The sequence below is a fragment of the Haemaphysalis longicornis genome, unplaced genomic scaffold (genome assembly GCF_048455015.1).
Source record: "Haemaphysalis longicornis isolate Haplotype H1 unplaced genomic scaffold, Haemaphysalis longicornis Haplotype H1 scaffold_1, whole genome shotgun sequence".
NCBI lineage: Eukaryota > Metazoa > Arthropoda > Arachnida > Ixodida > Ixodidae > Haemaphysalis > Haemaphysalis longicornis.
This window is the reverse complement of record NW_027526203.1, coordinates 263,061,631-263,082,635: the sequence shown is the minus strand read 5'-3', so window position 1 is coordinate 263,082,635 and position 21,005 is coordinate 263,061,631. Positions and strand designations below refer to the sequence as shown.

General features: G+C 47.4%; 1 protein-coding gene across 1 annotated transcript in view; it reads right to left on the bottom strand.

Annotated features, from left to right (window-relative positions):
• Drgx (Dorsal root ganglia homeobox) overlaps positions 1-20,208 on the bottom strand; it is an 87,713-nt gene extending 67,505 nt beyond the window's left edge. The window contains exon 1 of the mRNA XM_077698738.1: positions 19,694-20,208. The gene's annotated coding sequence lies outside the window, so the exon portion shown is untranslated. The remainder of the gene's footprint in view (positions 1-19,693) is intronic.
• Positions 20,209-21,005: the final 797 nt, after the last annotated feature.

Sequence of the window (21,005 nt, the reverse complement as noted above, 5' to 3'; positions counted from 1 at the left end):
CGTGGCTTTGTGGGCTTCGATAAGTTCTTGCCATGTATTGTGACACTTCTGAATGCACTCCCGTAGTATCCTTCCCTTTCTGGTCGTATATGAGTAGCCCCAAGATGTGTGGGGATCGTTGAAGTCCACAACTATTAAGAGAGGATTGCGTGGTGCTTTCTGTTTAGTCGCCTAGAGCAGGGAGCCGAACCTGTGATGCTGAGATCGAGGGTTGCTATATACATTCAGGATAAAAATACTGCAGTCCGCTTTGCTGCGGCGCATGACTTCTATAAAATTGTGCGGAATTTCGGTTTCCGCTAGCTACACAAGATCCGCATTGAGATTACGTTGGACCAAGACAGCAGTTAGGTCTGAATCGGAGCTTTGGAAGCTTTTGTAACCGGGCAATTTGATTTTTGCGCCTGCCTCTTGGATGGCTATGATACCTGGAATTTTAGATTGGCATTGTACATGAAGCAGAATGGCATCCCTTTTCTTTCTGTACCCCCCGCAATTCTACTGCCAAACTTGTAGAGTGCTAGAGATCTTGTTCAGCGTCATCAGAGAGGTACGGGAGAGTTTACGAGATTGCCTGAGGGGCCATTATTGCACCCAAGGTAACCGTTAGCTTAACGATCTCTGCTTTCAAGGCATTGCTTGCATAGCTGCTTTGTTATTCAAGAGTGTTTGATGGAAATGGGTATATTCAGCCTTTTGCTCCTCGACGGCGCGCTGGAAAGTTCGCTCGTCAGTTACTAGGCTGTCTTCAGAGAATGGGACACTCTCGCCAGACGGCTCTGACGCCTGAGTTGCACGTCTCTTAAGGGGCACCTCCGTCCCTTAAGAGACATGCAACGTGAGGATTATTGCGGGAAAGAGATAAGTGGAAGAGGGGGGGGGGCAGTAATTGACCAGCTCGGCTGGCAATTTTGCAGCACGCTTAAGAGCCTAGTTTTCTTCCCCGAGCTTTTCGTTCTCCACGAGGAGCTGAGTCAATTCTCTGCGAATTGTTCTCAGCTAGTTTAGGACCGTTCCTGAAATTGGCGGGGGAGAGAGGGGAGATTGCAGCGAGCCAGCAAGAAGGACTCGTTGGGCGCTCACCTTTGCTGATCAATTGGGGGAGCGAGATGCCTGGGCGGGCTTGCTCTTCTTGGCTTGTTTGGTGGAACGTCCTGCGGAAGGGATCTTTGGGACCTGTTGTGGTCTCTGTTGGGGTCCACTGTGGACGGCAGAGTGCTGGCGGCCACTTGTGCGTACGTGGGTGATTGCCTTCGTGGTTGGAAATGGCGGGGGCAGTCCGCGGAGCCCGTGTGATGGGCTCCTTCACACAATATACACTTCGGAACGCACGGGTGGTTGTCCATAGGATTGGTCAGTCCACACAGTGAGCAGCGTGGCTGTGGTTGGCTTTCAGGGCAGACGTCTTGGCGGTGGCAAGTACGCCAGCATGTTGTACAGGCTACCGTCTTTCGTTTGAATGGCTTACATCGGTACGTAGCTGCATGGTACCGAACCCAGAACGGCACCTTCGTGCGTTCGAAGAGGATGTGGACAATGTTCGAGGTATTGAGCCTTCTTGCCTCCAGAATCCCCATGTCGGTGTTGTAGTGCATTAGGCTATGAAAAATTTTCTCAGCCTAGTCTGTGCTGGGGATCTTGAATATAACCCCGAGCGCAGTGTTCTCTGGGGCTGAAACGTGCGCTGCGACCGGATACTGCTACCCGTTGAGTTCGAGGGTAGTGGCCCTGGTGTGTCTCGTGGCCCGTTCTTCATCGTTAGTACTGACGATGATGAAGTTCGTTTTCGGTTGTATCCTGATTGGTCTGTGTGTTGGGCGTTAAGCAGGTAACCTTCATTATGAGGTCTGCCAACGTGGCAACGGGTACCGATATCAGAGCCAGTCCACCTCTATGCCTGAAAGGTATCTTAATATCCGTCTCTGGCAGCGGAATAATGGGAGGATTACTTGTTTTCTGCTGGCGGCGCCTTCGTTCCGACTTGCCTGTGGTACCCGGCTGTCATTGCGGGTGAGCCTTGGTCGCGAACTGCGACGAGAACTCTGGACGCTTTATTTTGCATTTTGCGCCGGGTGGTGAGCCAACCTGGCTGTTCCAATTCCGCCGGGTCGATATCATAGCCTTCCACCGTGCTTTCTGTCGCTCAAAGCTTCGGGAGATTGTGGGCGGCGGGCGTTATCTTGTTGGTAGGCTTACCTGCACGTCGGCGTGGTAGCGGTGATCGGCGGGCTCTCAGGTCGAGCTTGGCCCCAAGTAGGCAGCGAGCTACAGGTACGAGACTTACAGAGCTCGTGAGGCGAAGATTTGCGATGTTCTTCGCGCATGAAGCATACACGGTGACCCAATGGATGTTAACGACCTCTGGAGAACAAAACTTTGTCAGTCCACGGGCACATTTCGCAGAAATTGAAGCGAAAGTACAGAGTTGGTGTGAAGAGCGCTTTCACTCTACTGCTCCCTAGCGGGAATCTCATTTTGTCGGAGAGTTGGGCGGCGGGGCATAAGGCAATCGAAGAGGCCGCAAGAAAAAGCATCTGAAGCAAGCGAAGATGTCTGGGAAGTGTCTTGTGTGCTTAATTTTGAGGCGTGGCATTCTTTGCCAAGTAACCCACAGCCAGGACCGTGTAACGCTGCGCATTTCCAGAATAATGCAGGTTTGGAGGAAGTGACACCTTAATCGCTATAATAGCGTAAATAGAGATAATTGGTCGGACAGAATTTTGTAAAACCAAAAAATAAGAAAAATAGAAAAAAATATTTTCACAAAAATGATCTGTCAAAATCTCAAATATGCATCTTATACATCTCCCTCCAAAACGACGATTCAACGAAAAAAAAAAAAAAACGTCCGCAGAAAACACTCAAGATACGAATAAAAATAGCGAAAATGGCGAACCGTGTAACGCCCTGCATTACCACAAAAATACAGATTTGTCACTTATGTAATGTTATGCTATGTTATATTATGTTATGTTAGGTTATGTTAGGTTATGTTATGCTATGTTAGGTTATGTTATGTTATGTTATGTTATGTTATGTTATGTTAGGTTATGTTATGTTAGGTTAGGTTATATTATGTTGTGTTATGTTAGGTTTCCTTATGCTAGGTTAGGGCAGGTTAGGGACAGCGAAGTAGGGCCAGACGTGACGTTACGGAAGAAAATTCCTCGCGGCAATCAAGTCTGCTTACGTGCTTTGAAAGCGAAAGACTGGCGATACTTATTGGCATGTTTTTGCTGCAACATCGCACTTTCATCATTTTCTTCGCTTTCGTGTCTTCGCCTTTAGGCGCGAATCACTTAATCCGACTTCTTCACTGCTACACCCGGTATGCGTCCTTTTTTGTTTTTTCGCTATCATTTCTTCGTCTTACTGCGCGAATTGAATTGCGTCATCAAACAGACTGGCGCAGACCACAACCTCCCCAGAATCAGGATTCTGCGCGGCTTGTGTGGGCCTGTGCAACTCACGTCCCACCACGTTTAGGTGTCTCGTGGCGCTCACTATTCTACAATTTTTATGTTTGAAATTTATAGTTTTGGAAATTTTGTGAAGCCGGCATGCACATTGCCCCGCAATGCTCGCGATTTCTGGCCTCAATATGTGTCACTAACAAAAGAACAACAATGGCAATAACTTTTGTTAGTCGTTGGCAACGTGGGGACGCAGTAGGTGGCCAAAAATTCTCGAGTGTTCTGGCACCTGCCTTACATGAGGTATTTACAAAGGCTTATGAACTTGATGTTCTGCCTCCTACATTTTACCAAGGTTATACTGTACTAATCCCGAAAAGAGACAACCCAGAAAAGTTGAAAAGCGTGGATGGCTACAGGCCGATATCTCTGTGTAACGTGGATTACAAGATATTCGCGAAGGTGCTGGCACGCAGGTTACAGATTGTAATCACAAGTCTGATAGGTTCGAACCAGACTTGCGGTATTCAGGGGCGGAGCATTCAGACCAACATCCATTATGCTCGTTCAGTACTGGAGTGCGTAAATGATGGTGCTGTGCAGGTTGCGCTCCTTCGAATTGATCTTGCTAAAGCATTTGACAGGGTTAGCCATCCTTTCCTTTTTGCTGTTCTGGAGTCAGCTGGGCTTGGGGAAGCCTTGTATAAAGGCATATCTCTCTGTTACAAAAGCTATACGATCAGGTTGATTATAAATCGCGAACTCTCTAGACCTATTCCCATTAGATCTTCCGTACGGCAAGGTTGCCCGTTGTCACCCTTTTATTCGGTTTGTACCTTGAGCCCCTGTGCATTAGTATTCTTCAAAGCAGTGTCCTTCATGGTTTCTCACTGGAAAACTATGAAGTCAAAGTTTTAGCCTATGCAGATGACCTTGCGTTTTTTTGTACGGACAAGAAAAGTGTTTTGGTGGCAATGATGCTGACGCAAAGGTTTTGCGATGTGAGTGGTGCTAAGGTGCACCTTGAAAAATCAAGAGGTTTTTGGAAGGGCTGGTGGGGTACGCAGCCGCGTCAATATGGAGGCATAACATGGGACTCTGAAACAATACAGTACCTCGGGGTTACTCTACATCAGATTCGGAACAGTGGACCTCATTGGTCTTCTGCGCTTACTGTAGTGATGCGTAAAACGCAGGCATGGATGGGGCGGGAACCGTCTATATTTGCGCGTGCAGAACTGTGTAATGTGTTTCTTGTTTCCAAACTTTTATTTATGTTCTGCAGGTCCTTAGTTGTGCACGAAATAAGGTTCAAGCATTTTATAGAGCTACCTTCGTATGGCGGTCCAAGTGGGAACCCATGCGTCGCGATAACCTCTTCCTCCCGTTAAGGTCAGGTGGTGTTGGATTGGTCCATTTGTTTGTACACCAGCTCGTTTCGCGGTTCTTCTTTTTCAAAAAGGCTGGTCATCCGTTTTTAAAGGTTTTTATTCAGCATAAATTGAGTGCTCATTTGCCCTTTTTATTTGCTCCAACCCACCCCGCGAATCCTAAGCCGCTTTGGGGCTTTCTGAAAGAGGCTGCTGACACTTTCAAGTTTTTTTATTGTGCGTTTTTCTCTCGAGTATTTGTACGGTCTCTCCAGGAAAGAATTTACGGGCATTTTAATTGAAAGTTTATTTCCAGTGGCCATTTACCGTCAACCATATCTGATGATTTTAGATGACAGTGTGTTGAAGCGCGTCAAGAAAATGTACATCCAAGCGGCTGCAAAAGTTGCGCACATCAACGTTGCCTGTTAAAACATGGCTCAATAGTAAAGGTGTATATGTGCCTTGGTCTGTTAACTGTCGTTTGTGTAACCAGCCGGAGACAACTGATCACTGCTTTGTTTTATATCGGGATGCTGTGTTTTTTTGGGATGTGCTGCAGCGGACTTTTAAAAAGGACAGAGACATCACCCCCTACAGTATACGATTCCTGCCAGTGATGAAGAACTGTTCCGTGCCATATGACCTTTTTGTGCTGGTAGGATTGTTTAGCCTATGGAAATGTCGCATGATTGACCGCCATGCCGAGGAACCTCGTGCAACTAAGTCAATTTTTCGCGAACAATGTGCGCTTGTGTACAGTGTCTATGCGGCGCAATCGCTGCCTCCGGACTGGTTGCATCTTCTTGAGGCGTGTGTGTGCCTGCCTGACTTTTAAAATGTGTTAGTGGATGTACCGTTGTTGTAGTTAGGTAGGGACTTTAAGCTATTTGGGCTAGTTTTCCATGCAATAATGAAAAAAAAGTAAGCAATAGTACAGTTGATAGAGCACTGGGCTGTTACTGCGCAGACCTGGGTTCAAATCCAATCGCACCACCCATGTGTTTTTTTTTTTTTGTTTTTGTAGCGTAGAAAGTAATCAAAATATTTATTTAATTTTTACAGCCGCGGCCATTTTTTTTTTTACCGGACAACAACAACGGCGCTTTTTTCGCAGCATGGGGCATGAAAAGCTTTCGCCTTAAAACCCAGCTGCATGGCCCTTTTGTGAAATACTTATAGTTCCCAGGACGGCACTCTAGACATGCTGCATACGTTTTTATCAAATATCATGTGGTTGGAGTTCAAGCTTGAGGAATGAGTCGAGCAGTGGCCCCATGATGTTTTTTTTTCTATTATCGGGCGAAGCGCTTGGCCGTCACTACCACCTCCCAAAATCGGCAGCCATGGCATGTTCGGAGAAAGTCCATACCAGCAGGCGACAGCGGGGCGACTAAGATGGCCGTGAAAGGGATAACGCCAATACACTTTGCACGCTAGCATTGAAATAGGGAGCTGAATTCTGTGGGGAAAAGAGACGGAAATAAAGAAAATAGATTATACGAATAAAAAGATTGAGGGACTTTCTTCAGTCCAATCTTCACCATTCGCTCGCATTTTGGTCAATGTTACTAGATATTATTCTGCGGCAAAAATGCGTTTTTTTTTTCTGGCGCTAACGTTCAGCCTTTTTCTTGGAATACCTTGCAGCTGTATTCAAACCTTGTATGGACAGGTTTAGGTAGCTTCACAAAAAATGTCTGTTAGCAAAGCGTTAAATTACATTGCGTTTTTCCAGAGTCCTTAGCGCATATTTCGCACCACGTAAGTCTTGCGTTCAATCCCTGCAACTGCACTTGATAAGGCCTTGATTGTTTTGCTTTCTTCGAACCACCACAGAGGACGCGTGCACAAGTACAAGGTAGTCATCCGAACTATGTGCAAGAATACCGCGCCTTTCATACATTTAGGGCTGATAATCCGAGCAGAAAGAACAAGAAAAGAGCTTGCACCGGACGCACCAGTCTCGGTACAAGTTCGGGTGGCGACGCTGGGCTCATATCTTGTACAATCGCAGCCATGGACATCCCCAGTGCCGGTATCCGAGCAATATCCTTCCAGGGAACCACGGTCTCGTTGCACTTTATTTCGGTTCGAGCTCGCATCCCGAACTGAAACGGTGATACAGGCTACATAGCCCAACGAAGAAGAAACCGGCTGAAGAACCCTTAGAAATTCTTCGCGTTTATTAATTTGTTCCGTCTTATGCGTCCCTGCTATCTCAACTTTCTTTCATTGAATAATTGGCACTCAATTCGGTTTAGATGATAGTTCTTCTCTTTGATTTCTGTTCGTGTACCGGTTCAGCCAATTGCATCCTTAATCTTTCTCTTTCCTCCTCATCTTCAACCCTATCCACCTTTCGTTTGCCCTACAGCCCTTCTCAAATCATCATTTGCTGTCATAATCAGATGAAAGGTGTTGTGTCCCGTTCGGGGAGCGGACGCGAGCATTGCAGGAACCTACGCGCGCTCCAGACGCCTTCTGGCAGTCCGCGCCCGGGGCTGCTGAGCTGAGACGGGGTTGGTGGCGTGCGGCACGAATGGCTCAGCGCTGCAACTTTATTGACGTCACTGTCAGAATAATTTATTTGTGATCTACTCGCCACGGGTCCTCGCACCTCTCTTTTACTGTTTCTCTTCTTTTTTTTTTTTTCGGTTAGTGCACGTTTCTAGCTCCTACCCATTTTCTTGCACAGTTTGTTTGTTTTCCACTTTTCTTCCCCCCTGTCAGGAGGGGAAAAAAAGCATTAAACACTTTAATATTACGTTTTCTTTATTTGTTGTTTTTTAATTCGCTTAAAGCGGATGAATATTGAATTAGCCGTGTGGCCGGTTTTACGGCTATGAATTTTCAGTATCGCGGAACTTCAAGCCTAAAATTTGTTTTTCTTCTTAAAAAACTACGCATCCTCAAAATCCTTGACATTCGTCTGCAAAATTATATTGTTGTTAAGCCAAACCAAATTCTGATAGCGTAGCTGGCGGAACGGGAGCCTTACGGCTCACGCCGTTCAATGAAACGGAAGAACTCGTTTCGCGACATATTACCGCGCGAAAATGTGCTGCGCTCTCAGATGACAACCCGGCGGCGTGGCCGCACGCCGCGGAACCGTCCGTTTGGTGGCAGGAGTCTGCGCCCACCCGGACTAAAGCCCTTCTCGCCCGCGGGCCAGTTTGTGGCCCGTCCGTGGAGCGTCGACCGAGAGGCTTCAACCTGGGTAAGGCGCTTGCCCCTCGACGAGGGAGCAGAGTTCTTTGGCCGGGGGCGCGCATTAATTAGGTGTCCTTGGCGCCACTCTCTTCAACCCGTGGGGGGTTTTGAACGACGTTAATCGGCTAAGCGACGTCACCCACACTTACTAGCAGGCGGATAATTTTAACATATTCCTTCATTGTTGCCGCCACTTCCCAGTCCTGGATTGGGCCAACCAAACGTGTGAAACGTGTGCGAAATGCGTCGCAGGAGAACGACGCAAGACAGACCGGGGTCATGGCTGACCAAAATGGGGGCGAAAGCTTTAATTGCGTGGGCATCTACACGGTGATGATGGAAGTGATTGGCGCATACCCGATGGGAGATTCAACATCCTCACGCACCCGCAACGTTCCTTAAGTACAAGCGCTGAACCACAAGCCCAATTAGTTGGCTGTTCGCCAGCTTCTCCAGCTGGGACCGCGTTTGGATTACGTTCCTGCGTAGTCCTTTAACGCGTTCCTTTTGGGATGATGCTCACTCGGAGAGCCCCGCAGGCTGTCCGATTGCTTGAGCTGCAGTTTGGGCTCCGTGTAACGTTACGCGCGGATTCGCCGCTCCTGGCGACCCTCAGGCTTCTGCACGCTGAGTCGTACCTCAGCTTTGAATAATCGGGTCCCGCATGCGTCTTCTGCAAGCACGTGGATCTCTTTTCTCGTCGAGCGCCTCGCGACGGTGCAAAACACGCGTGGTACTAACGATGAATCTGTAGCACCACAGGTTCCTGCGTCCGGTCGGGTCGAACCAGCCTGCCATTCACTCACTCCCGCACTCGAGAAATCGTTCCCGGGATAAACAATTATTCCGTAGTCCTAACATATTACCCATTTCGCACGTTACTTCTAAATGGGTAAGCCACACGACATAAGTGCTTCGTAGGAACTGGCAGCTTACCATCAGCGACGTCGCGAGCAGGAGCGGCAATGAAAGAAAGTACCACGAACACGCTACGCATAATGAAAAATACCTGAGTGAGCCCTAAGGAGCATTGATTGATTATGGGGTTTAACTCGCCGAGGCTACTCAAGCGATGCGGCGCGCCGTAGTGGAGGGCTCCGGATTAATTTCTACCACCTGGTTATCTTTAACGTGCGCCGAAATCTCGAACATCTTCGCTTTTCGTCTTAACCAGAAAAGCGGCTGCCGCGGCCGGGCGGTGAACCTGCGTCCTTGTGCTCAGCAGCATAACGTCTTAGCCTCTGAGCCACTGCGGCGGGTAACCATAGGGAGCAACACGTCTTAACACCGGCCGCACGTTAAAGCTTCGCTGGGTAACCATCTGTACTGAGAGCATGGGCCCACTTTTTTGCTCTTCGCTTGTATGCTCTACATGTACCATGTGCACAATATCGACCCCCATCGTAATCAGATAGCATTGCGAGAACAGCCGTCGCTGCGGGTCTCATCACCATCTGGCGGTCGTCTTTGGTATTCGTTTTCCATCCCTGTGCTTGTACAACACGCAAATGTATACAGAAAAATAAAAGTTATTCATTATTTTTGATTTTAATAAAATTTACTTCGGCAAAGGACCCATTTAAAAGTCGACTCCCATTTAAGGAGCAATTCACTAGGCAAGCAAAAAGCTGCTAGTGTCATTCGGATTAACCGTTTGAATCAAAATCCCCTAGTAGTATTAAAAACAAAGGTTTATTTATATCTGTCTCAACCATTTTCTTTCTCCAGATACTGCATTACAGAGACAATTGGAAGCGGGAGCTGAATAAAACAAGCAGAAAAAAACATATCTGATCTACCTCCACACTTCTTTCAAACACAAAAGCATCGTACTGGGGAAGGCTTTATCGCTTGTTTACTTAATGGTTTTGCTTGGAATAAATGGTATCAGTTCTTTTTGTGTGAATTGAGGAATGATTTTTTTTCTTCTGCGAACATTTACCGCGAGGATTATATTACCATATAACAAATTATGCACAATTTTTAGCTTCTCAAGAGGGGCATACCTGCTGCTGTTGATTTGCAAGTCAGGTAAAGCAGTCGTCAGCATCGCATAATGCATGATTTATTTACCCAGACAGAATTTGAGAAAAATGGACAGGCTTGTAGAAAATGAAATTTATTTGCATTCTATTTGCTCGCATTAACGTTCACCAAGTAGTTTCGAAAGCTGCTGGCGCCATCGCGGGATTCTGCTCGCACTGTGTCACATGTGCCCGATTGTCACTTTGGAGGCCATAGAAAATCACCCGTCCAGAGGCAAATCTTAATACCTTCGTGACGAGCGATGGCACAAATCTACTCTGTTAGTAAACAGTTTGGACGAAAGGGTGTGACGGGGCTGGCAGCCCATGCAAGGCTACAGGCGTTCTGGCGGGCAAATACGGTCTTTCACACGCTGATATTTCGACAGCAGTTACTACCGACGGCGTCGCAGGTATGCTTGCAGTTTTCCTGCTGCCGCTACTTCGACAGCAACTGCCACGAAGCCCGGCGCCACCGCCTCTCTTCACATTGAGATGTAAAATATCTCTTTGCACCGAATTCATGTTTTTTTTTTCCCTAAACAAACCGGGCTAATGGAGGGGATCGCCTCTGGAATGTCTACAGTTGAGGAGGCGCCCAAGTTGAAGCGGTAGTCTGCTATCGCAACCAGCACGCCATTTTCTTTGCGTTGATTTTTAAACTTTGTTTTTTCACATGTTTTTATTGGTTATGGCCCTTGTAGTTTAGTCTTCCAGCTGTTTCTTTTTTACTTGCAGTCGCTACTGATTCCAGAGCCACCGCATTTCTCTGTCGTCAATCTGTGAAGTAGGTCCTATAGTGACGTCACAGACACGTGGCGAGATTGGCGTCGGCCGCGACTTAGTTCAATAGAGTTGCACATTGTCTTAAACGATGTATTTAGTAGCGACCGCTGTAAAAACAGCGAATTTGTACTCACGCGACGGATTGTGCCGCTTCCCTCACGTTGCAGACATGTGGTGAGTGCGTAAGGCGCAGTGGTGGCAGCTCAGGAGTAACGAAGGGCTGACCAGATGGTAAGGCGATGCACTGTGATTTAACCATGGCAGCGTCTTCCGTTATGCCTACTGAGCAATCCCCAAACCCGAACACTATAGATATAGAAGGCATGATTCTCCATCCTTATTGATTCAGAAGTACAAAGTACCGACTCTCGAGGCTCGCCGGAAAATTAGCCGTCTTGGGTTTCTTCCCAACTGTCTTGCAGGGAAAACTAAATTAATACTTCTTAATTGCATGAAACCTTTAACTTCACGGACAACTAGACATAACCATGAATATTCTTTACCGCTAATTTTCGCCAGAACTGACGCACACAAGTACACATTTTCCCCCTGAACAGTGTCGAATAGAATTCTTTGCCACGAGAGGTTTTTGAATCCGCTGATTTTATGAAAGAGCTTGAGTCCCACATTGTAAATTTTGATGGTTGAACGTTGCTATGGTCTTTGTGTCGTCTTGATTGTTGTTACTAATCTTCATTATATTGTCTGTATGCTATGTTGCCCTTCCTGCCAGGGCCAAAATACTGGCCTAAACTATCTTTAAATAAATAAATAAATAAATAAATAAATAAATAAATAAATAAATAAATAAATAAATAAATAAATAAAAACTCTTGCTCTCGTTAGTCAGGAGGTTGGCTGCACCTAACGCTTTCGTGGTAAACACAAAGTACCCTTTACAGAAGCGAACGATAAGTGTTATTCGTCAGCGCCTGCATTTAAAGTGGGCAGAAGTAAACTACAAAATGCACAATTCATTCAAAGCACTCTTTTCATATAGGGCTTTGTTTGTGGACTAGTAACCACGGTTAAGCTCGTCCTTTTGGGGCACCCAGAAAACTTCACCGCGGAGATCGCGTAGTGGTGCGGGTGTGGCCAGAGGAAACATTTTCAAGTGAAACTTAAAATGACTCACCTGAACCTGATATGTGTGCATGCTAAACGCCATACAGCAAAACCAACTTCAAGGAGCTCTGGTAATGATAATGATGACCTGAATTCCCGTTTCAGGTCTATGGCTAGGCCATGGGTAATTCGTTCCGCCCAAGAGCAGGCGGTTATGCAGGCACGCGATCGTGAATGAAAAAAAAAAAAGAAATTAGAAAAAAATGGCAGCCATTCCGCCCTGCGAAAGTGGTTGTCCAGCGAAGCTTTTGTAAACCGCTACACATGCTGACGCTGGAGGGTATGAAATGATCTTCGTCGTCTCAGCGGGCTTGTCACTTGCGCTCGGCCTCTCTAGCGGCAAAGCCTGACGCATGCGCTCGCCCTGGGATGGCGTCAACTCCCCTTTTCGCGAGCAGCTGTAAACCTAGTCTTTACCAGGAACACGTAGGGGGATCACATTGTTCACAGGCCCCTTATCATCTATGGTGCGGTTTCGATGCTTGTTTTGGGTTTTTTTTTAACGAGTACTGAACTCTAGGCTCTATGCCTGATTGCAAAGAAAGATTGCGCTGGGATTCTCTTACGGCAAATGCTGAGTTGCGCCTAGCCTGGCGGATGCTCTCGGCGTCTTTGCAAGAACTGCTGGATCCTGCCTGGGTTTTTTGTTCACGACACGAAATTTTTAGACCAACGAGAAACTAACAGCTTACGTGTAAAATAGCCATCAAAAAGTTTGCATGCACTGGTGGATATCAATATCAGCCGCCACGCGCGTTGGTTTCATGTATACGCTGTTAGAACACAAGTTACACCGTATGCAAAAACATTCTGAAGGGCGTATTTATCTCGTACGAAGTGAAAAAAAAAAAAAACATCCCGTCAACTGTTTTTAGTCCTGCGCACCCAAGGGACATCATGAACATAGAATATTGATGTAGAAGCTATAACTTGTAGCTTGCTCATCAACGCAACCTACTTTTCTATTTTGTGTTGCTTCATAATTGCCTGTTTATCCAGGACTTGTGCGATTCTTCATTGTGGCCTCCTTATTTATGTTTGGTGTATTTGTATTTATGGCAATTTATCATCTTGCTACCAAACTGAAATTCTATCGAGCCAATACCTTCCATATAACTGCCCGATGGGGCTGTGTATTAAAGGAGCTTTATTTGGCCCCTCTCCTGGTTTTTCGGGGTGCTCCTGCTGCTGGTGCTGCTGCTGCTGCGGGGGCAGTTACATCCCATATAACTGGCGTCCACGAATCGAGTCCGCGAGGCCAGAAAGTGACTGGTGGCGGGGAAGAGCCAGTTATGCGTCTATGGCATTCCCTGCGTTTGGAAGTGGTGCCCTCTAAACAGTGTTATGCCCAGGAGGAGCGTCTTCGCTGTGAAAACCACGATTGTAAACGTAATGGCCGAAGGGGACCACACGGTTACGACTCTTCCGCGCGATGTTTTCGACGACGAGGGAGTATACGTCCCCTGTAAAAGCATGCAAGTGATGATTTTAGTGCAGAAGCACCAGTGTAATGCTTCTATTATCGTCGATTGCCACGCGTGGGTGGTGCCCGCCAAAAGTAAAAGTAGAGAATTGGACGAGTTGGTGTAAGTTCATATCGTACAACAGCGCAAAGACACGCCGGACGAAAGAAAGGAACGACACACAAACGGTGTGTGTCGCTCCTTCCTTTCGCCCAAGTATGTTTGCGTTTTTGTGCGATATGTACCCGCCAATTTTCTTCCAGTTCTTCTCCCACATGTCTTTGGCTAAGGCGTTGCGCCGCTCAGCCCAAGGACGTGGGTTCCATCGCAGCCGTGGGGCTAAAGACAAATTTCTGATGGAGGCTAAAAACAAAAACGCCCGTGTGTCGAGATTTCGTCACAGGTTAAAGGTCCCCAGGTGCTCCGAGTTAATCCTCAGCCCTCCACTACGGTGCGCCTCATAGCCCATGTGTAGTTTCGGCGCGTGAAGCCTCCATAATTTTTATTGTGAATTCTGCTTCTTATGCCTCGTAGCATTGGGCAGGGATAACACTACGGCCTGTCTCTTCCTGATTTTCTCTTTTGTACATGGCGGGTTATCGTGATTATCACCATTGTCCCCTTTTTACTTTTTTTATAGCTGCCCGCACCTTATACATAAGGAAGGCAGCCGATCAATCAGACGTGCAGTTTGACGTGCCTGGTCTACGCTTTCACTGCGTGGCACAAGCGCTTCGTTACAAGTAGATAACACACCATGCAGGGCGGTGAAGGTTCGCGGCAGAAGACGGGCGGTCATAGTTTTCTCTATTGAAAGCGAAGCAATCCTATTCGCTTTTGTTTCTATGCAGAGAACCTTCATAAGCCTTCGGGTTAAAGGAAGTAGTACCTGGTCTTGCTATTACAGCCCACTGCCGTTAATACGTATTCGGAATTCATCAAATGAATGGTATTTGTAGGATGGAACATGGCCACATTGGTGTAAGGAGTAAATAAATTAACGATGCTTACGCATTCGAGCCTGTGACAGGAAAGCCCACAGCGAGTTCAAAGTCGCTTCATGTCGACAATTTGGTCCAATCAATTCCAGGTAGGAATGAATACATGACAGGCAATGCCGGGGGCGCAGCTGACTGAGCCCAGGACACGACCACACGAGATGAGGAATGTCTGGTATCACTATACAGTTAAATGAAGAGCAGCTAATTGCAGGGAATAGTGCGGACGAACATGGTGCAGTGTCGTGCTCCGACCTTCGGGAGTCAAGTATGAGAACGTCAGCTCCAGCGCCCGTGTTCGTTGGAGTGTTACGGCGATACCGGCATTGCTGCCAGCGCGCAACAACGCCGACGGTTATCTCATACCTGGACCGAGCACGGTTAAAGGAAACTTAGGCCGCCCGATATAGTCCGGGCGGCACGGGATCGTAAATCTTGGGTATTGTCATTTGTAAAGCGAGGCGACGCTCCTGGTGCCTACGGTTACACTTTACCTTAGGGTCACAACTTGCCTCGTTGCGAAGGCTGCCCACTTGCTGACGGCGGTACTAAAACGTCCTTCATTTATTAAAAGGTCCAAAACCTAAGGGCCTAAGGCCTTCAAGGATAAGATACATAGACGTGCATGTGCAAAGATGACTGTATCACAAATACCACTCGGTAGTTTCTACAAACGTATTTCTTCTTTCTGTTAATTATGCACAACTGTTTTTTATTGCTCAGCCATTTAGATATGGAACGCTCTACAATTACGCCATATCCACCCATAGAGTACACTAATTACTGTACTAAAAACACCCGCCCTCTGACGGCCAGATTCTATGCTTTTAGCCTATAGATCAACAGGCTCTATATTAGGTTTGTGAATACACTTATATTTTTTCACCGTTCCCCACGGCTGGGCCACAAAAAACAATTGTGCATAGTTAGCAAAAGGAAGAAACATATTTGTAGAACTACCCAATAATAATTGTGATATGGGGCATAAGCACTCTTTCTGTGGGGGGAGTCATCTTTGCATATACACATCTACAACCAAAACAATTCAATGTTTATCTGGCACTGGTACTTTAAGGCACCATTTCCTTTTATGACGCGCTGTACAATTTTCGTTCCAGTCGTGATCATTATATTAGAAGAAGATGCTAAGTTCCGACAGGTTGCATGTGTCTTTCTATATAGTTAACCTCTGAGGGACACCAGAGCTAGTTTTCTTTCCACGAAACCTCTCGGCAGTCACAACTATTAATGGATATGATAACACGTCTGATGAAATACTCTGAATTCGCATTTCTAAATTCCGGTGTTTTCTTTTTTGTATTGCTGCACCACTTTTACACCACTGATAAGAGCCTCCTGCTTGCCCCTTTTTGTGCTTACAAGATAGTCGACGGTTCTGGATTGATTGTGGGGTTTAACGCGCCGACGCAACGCAGGCGATGAGGCGCGCCGTAGTGGAGGGCTCCGGATTAATTTTGACCACCTGGGGATCTTTATCGTGCGCCGAAATCTCGTACACACGGGCGTTTTTGCTTTTCGCCTCCATCAGAAAAGCGGCCGCCGCGGCAGGGAATCGAACCCGCGACCTCGTGCTCAGCAGCGCAACGCCTTAGCCACTGAGCCACCGTGGTGGGTCCGAAGGGAACATGTAACAGTGAAATATAGCAGTAGTGAACTCGATTGCTCAACTGTATGGCCAAGGGAAGCGCAGTAAGTTCGCATGCTCGAAGTGGTGTGCAACGTGATCAACGCACTTTCTGCAACGTAGCGTTTCTTTCTTCGGGCCTACTACTAAACACCGCCTTGTGTAAACTAATTTACAGAAAAATACCGCATGACACGGACGTCTGGGCCAGCCGCTTCATTTGTTTGAATATTTTGCGGAAATATTCGGGTACCTGGCTTGGTCAATTAATTTCCTACATGAGAAGGCACCACTTCTTCAGTGTAGTCATCGACTGTGAACTATCCTGCCCAACGTGTTTCCCTCCCGAAGAAAAAGCTCCCTGCCAGTGTACATCATTTATGGTTTCTAGCAGAAAAAATATGGGAGAAATCTGTATATTTCACGCTCAATTTGTACCGTGCACTATTTTTGGCCTCTCTGCTAATTTCCGGGAGACAAATCGGCGCTTTATTTAATCGACCCAGGATGAGACTTTTCGAATTATTTTGGATAACCGCTGTGTGCTTCGACTTCTTCCACCTTTGCTTGAACTGGAGACAATCCCATTTGAGCTCACGTGACTGTCAACACCTTGAGACCGACCGACATTAGGCTTCGTACTCGGCTACTTTCCAATCATCTTGCGCACCTGCCCGAGGAGAGGCCACGTGCATCTTTTAAAGGTGTTTGCTGCCAGTAGTGAATGCCTTCCGTCATGCTTGATGCTTTCCACCATCTACGGCTTCGTGCCTGCTGAGTCCGGAAGTTTGTGTCCCTTACCGTTCCGGGTATTCAGGATAAATCTTACTTATTGTCACCAGCTCTTGAGCAGTTCAATTTATTCTTACTTCAAGAGCCTTACTGTGACTGGTTGCATGTATACACCAACATGTTCTCTAGTTGGGTAGGTGCTGTGATCATGCCAGCTGGTACAACCACTAATCAGTTCCGAATATCAAACATCCTTACATTGACTGCTAGGGAGCTTGCCACCTTTCGGGACGCGCTGCTGCACTACATAAACAGAGACTTGCATCGCAAATGGACCGTCTTTTGAGATCCGAAGTCTTCTCTACAGTGCCTTCAGTACGCCTATGCCGAGACACTTATAAACAGCTCACTGTGGAAATCACAGACCATTACAACCAGGTGGGCATACGTAGCCACAATGTTGTGTTTCAGCGACTCCCAAGTCCCTCTGGCATCGTCGGTAACGGCCGTGAGGGTCAAGTTGCTCGACGTGCCCACGTGCTATGAACCCGCCTACACCCCGATTTAAAGGGGCTCTGCAACACTTCCGATAAACGCTCTCGCTCTTTCCTGCGCGTCTTGAAGCACTGCGGAAGCTCCAGTTATCGGCAGCACAGAGCGGCACTGCGCGATTTGCTCGGCGCATCAGGTCCGCCTTCCGTTTCTGCTTAGCTTATGTGGCTTTCTTTTTAAAGTGGCCATCGAATGCGTTCATTTCTGCACTTGAAGGAAAGCCTGTCAAGAGCCGCTACACCGCTGTAATGACTTCATTCCAGCGGTGGAAAAACGCCAAGACCGGGGAAAGAGAGAAAAATCTTTTGAGCAAGTTTATCTGATGGGCCTAGAGAGGTAATTTTTAGCCGAGGTACTTCGCGACCCCCTAATCTAGGTACCGGATGTGTTGGTTGACTATATTCTACAAAAGTTTACAAAAAAAAGTTGAAAGAAGTGTCGCAGGGTTTCTTTAACGAACTGACGTTGCAAGATGTCTGCACAGAATCGCGCGTGAAACTACATTAGTTAAGCTACGCCCCCCCCCCCCCCCTCCCCCAGGACTTCTCAAATTCTCATCTAGCTCACTTTACTGGATCTTCAACTGCAGCGCAACCATCTCCCTGGTCGCTAGGATTGCTAGGAAGCAATCGTACTGGGCCCCCTGTGCGTGGCTATAAATTTTTCGGGAAATACATTATACATTTCACTAAAAACAAACCTTGCGGGCGGATGGTTTCGCAAATGCCCAAATAAGTTTCGAAAACTGCCTCTGCGGTTCCTTCAAGCTGCATTGCCAAGAGCTGAGTGATGACCCCTGAGTAAAAAAAGGTTTCCGCATCTTCTTGCACTATGAGCAAATCTGACATCAGTTTATTTTCAGTTTATTTATCAGTTTATTCTGTATTCTTAAATAGCATTACATCGTTTCAGTTCTTGTCTTGGAATACTTTCTCTTAAGGTGTACACCTATGACACTACTCAATACGCGGGTAAAGCCCGCGTCCTGCAGGTATTCGCTGATAATAATGATAGCATAGTCTAGAACTCTCGTTCGTCTTGAGCGTTACGCCGCGCCATAACAAAATGCCCAGTAGGATTCACAGCCGGCCGTTCGTCCAAATTAGTCTAAAACTTTTAATACATCCCCAAGGCCACCTGCGTTTCTTGTTAGCTCTAATTATGACCATGTCAACACCTTGATCCTTTATTTTTCAGTATTAATGACTCTTTCAGAGAATGTTTCTGCAGAGAAATTCCCCACTCTGTATCTCCCAGAGGATGGAATGTTGTTGAATGAAGGCGGCGTTTCAGTTACAGATCTGTGAATATAATGCAACCGATGGGACATTGAGCATAACCTACAAGTTTGTATTAAGCAGCTAATTTTTTTAGATTACTGTGCGTAAGTAAGATCGAAGAATTTGGCTGTTGTACATTTTGCAGCACCGTTTGAGTAACTCCACCACATACGCGCAGATTGCGTACGAGGGAATGCCACGTGACGTGTAACGAAAGGGGAATGGGACTTGAGCTGGTGACCGACATGAACCGTCAGTACACCAGCCAAAACTCTTGTTCCCAATACGGCCACGTTGTCACGATAAAAAGAGTTGCCCCACAGGCCAGCGCATAGCAATGTAACTCTCTTGTAGAAAAAAACAGCTTAATGCTGACTTATCATCGGTATTTATGATCGGCTTGATTTCCCGTATTTTTTATTCGGCTAAACGACGCCTTATGACAGAAAGTTTACGCTCATGACATCTTATAACGGCTTTGTGTTTACATTATCGTCAGGTTTGAACGCCATTTGGGCACAAACGTTAACCCCCTGTTAGGTTTTGTTTCCTTCCGATTTTCATCGTACATTGCTGGGGCCATGCTTATACTTGCTGCAGCGAACGATTCAAGCGTAAGCCGTAAGATCTTCAACTATGCTCAGAACCTTTGATCAATCTTAAGTGAAGTTAACAGTAATTGCACCTTGGGAGGCTTACCTTCTAGCGGTACGACTGGCTTTAACTGCTTTGCCCTGCAAAAATTGCGTGAGGCAGAAGTTCGTATAATTTCGAATCCGTAATTTTCAAACCCGAAGACTTATGATTAGCCCAAATAAACTCCACGCTGTGCGCAAATGTAACCGTGCAGGTTTTGGTGTTTCCAAACCACTGCTTAGTGAAAAAGAAATTCCAAAAGGGCTTCTGTTTTCATGTTACTATGTCGTTACACTACGATGTGATGTGGTCATGTTAGTCTGAAATCCTGTGTCAGCCTGTCTCACCGAGGTGTCCACTAAGCTACTTTTTTTAGTTTAGTGAACACCCCAATGTCGCGAAACAGACGTCAACTGCAGGGAAATAAATTGAGGAGAACGGCGGAACGAAACTTACCAATCTTCGGGAAAGGTGTGAACGCTCCGAGCTTGTCAAAGCTCGTTCGCTTGTAGTAAGGGTGACCACCGTGGCGGGCGACCGTCTCGCAGGAGGCTGGGGGACGTGGAGTCACGAGACAGTACGTTGACAGCGGCGCAACCGAAACTTGCAGGAGTGGAAGGTCAGGGAAGTCTTTGGGAGAGCAGCCGGCAAATGCGGACGCCTCGGGCAGAGGCTCAGAAAGGTGACATCGCCTGGCGGGCAACCCCAACCACTTCTTCGTAGAGACGCCGCTTCAGCACGCGGATTTACAACACCGCGTTAATACTAGTGACGTTCTCGCCGAAACACGCTTGTACGCTAAACACACACGCGTGCGACTTTCTAGGTGAGTGAGGTGGAGTTTACGCGCTGCTCCCTCTTTCGATCGGAGGTGCTCCTAAGAAGAAGACTTGCGCTGTTGTCAAACTCGAGTCCGCAGCACGGCAGGTGTCCGAAGAAACGGCAGCGTCCATTGCCGCCGCGCGGCCAGAATGAACGCGTGGGGCCGACTGCCCGTCGCTTCCATTGCTGGCCGCCGGCGCTCCTTTTCCTAAAAACGGCACCCTCCTCTCCTCTTCCCCCGGGCGGTCCTCCCTTCTGCTCCCGGACTTCCCTCGCTGGTCGTCACTCATGTGCGCCCATATGCCGGCGGCTCCCTCCCTCACCGCCAGTTCGCAGCGGCGCGCCACTTAAGATTCCAGATTTCTGATCCCGCTCTTCCCTGCGCGCCCTCAGCTTCACCCCGCATCCTCTCCATCCTCTTCGTTCGGCGCTGCCACCCGTTTGCTCGGGAAGAGCGTGATAACCGAACGCGATGAGGATGAAGGAAGGTGCCAGGAGTAAGAACGGGAAGTGGGTGACGTCACTTCCGCCTCTCCTCTGCCGCTCTTGCGAACGGCCGATTGGTGGATTCTTGGCCCCGGAGGGCGTTGCTTCCCCGCATCGATCGGAGACCGCTGAGAGGCGTGTCAGCGAGCCACGGTTGGCAGCGGCAGCCGCAGGCCCATCGCAGTCGGCGCAGACCCGCGCGCGTTCGCTGAAGAAACAACGACGAGCGTTTTCCTGCCGCCGCACTTCGTATCAGGGCTTGCGAAAAAAAAAAAAAAAAAAAGAAACAGGGTGCATCTCCCACGCAGAATGAGGTGAATTTTCTTGAGCTGTAATGTTGCTCACATGAATATTCGTTATTTTTTATTTCTCTGCATAACTTTGCCTGGTTTCGAGCAATGCTTGTAGCCGTTGTTATCTGTGCATCACCAAGTTGCGTTCTCGGAGTTTCAACGGGGGT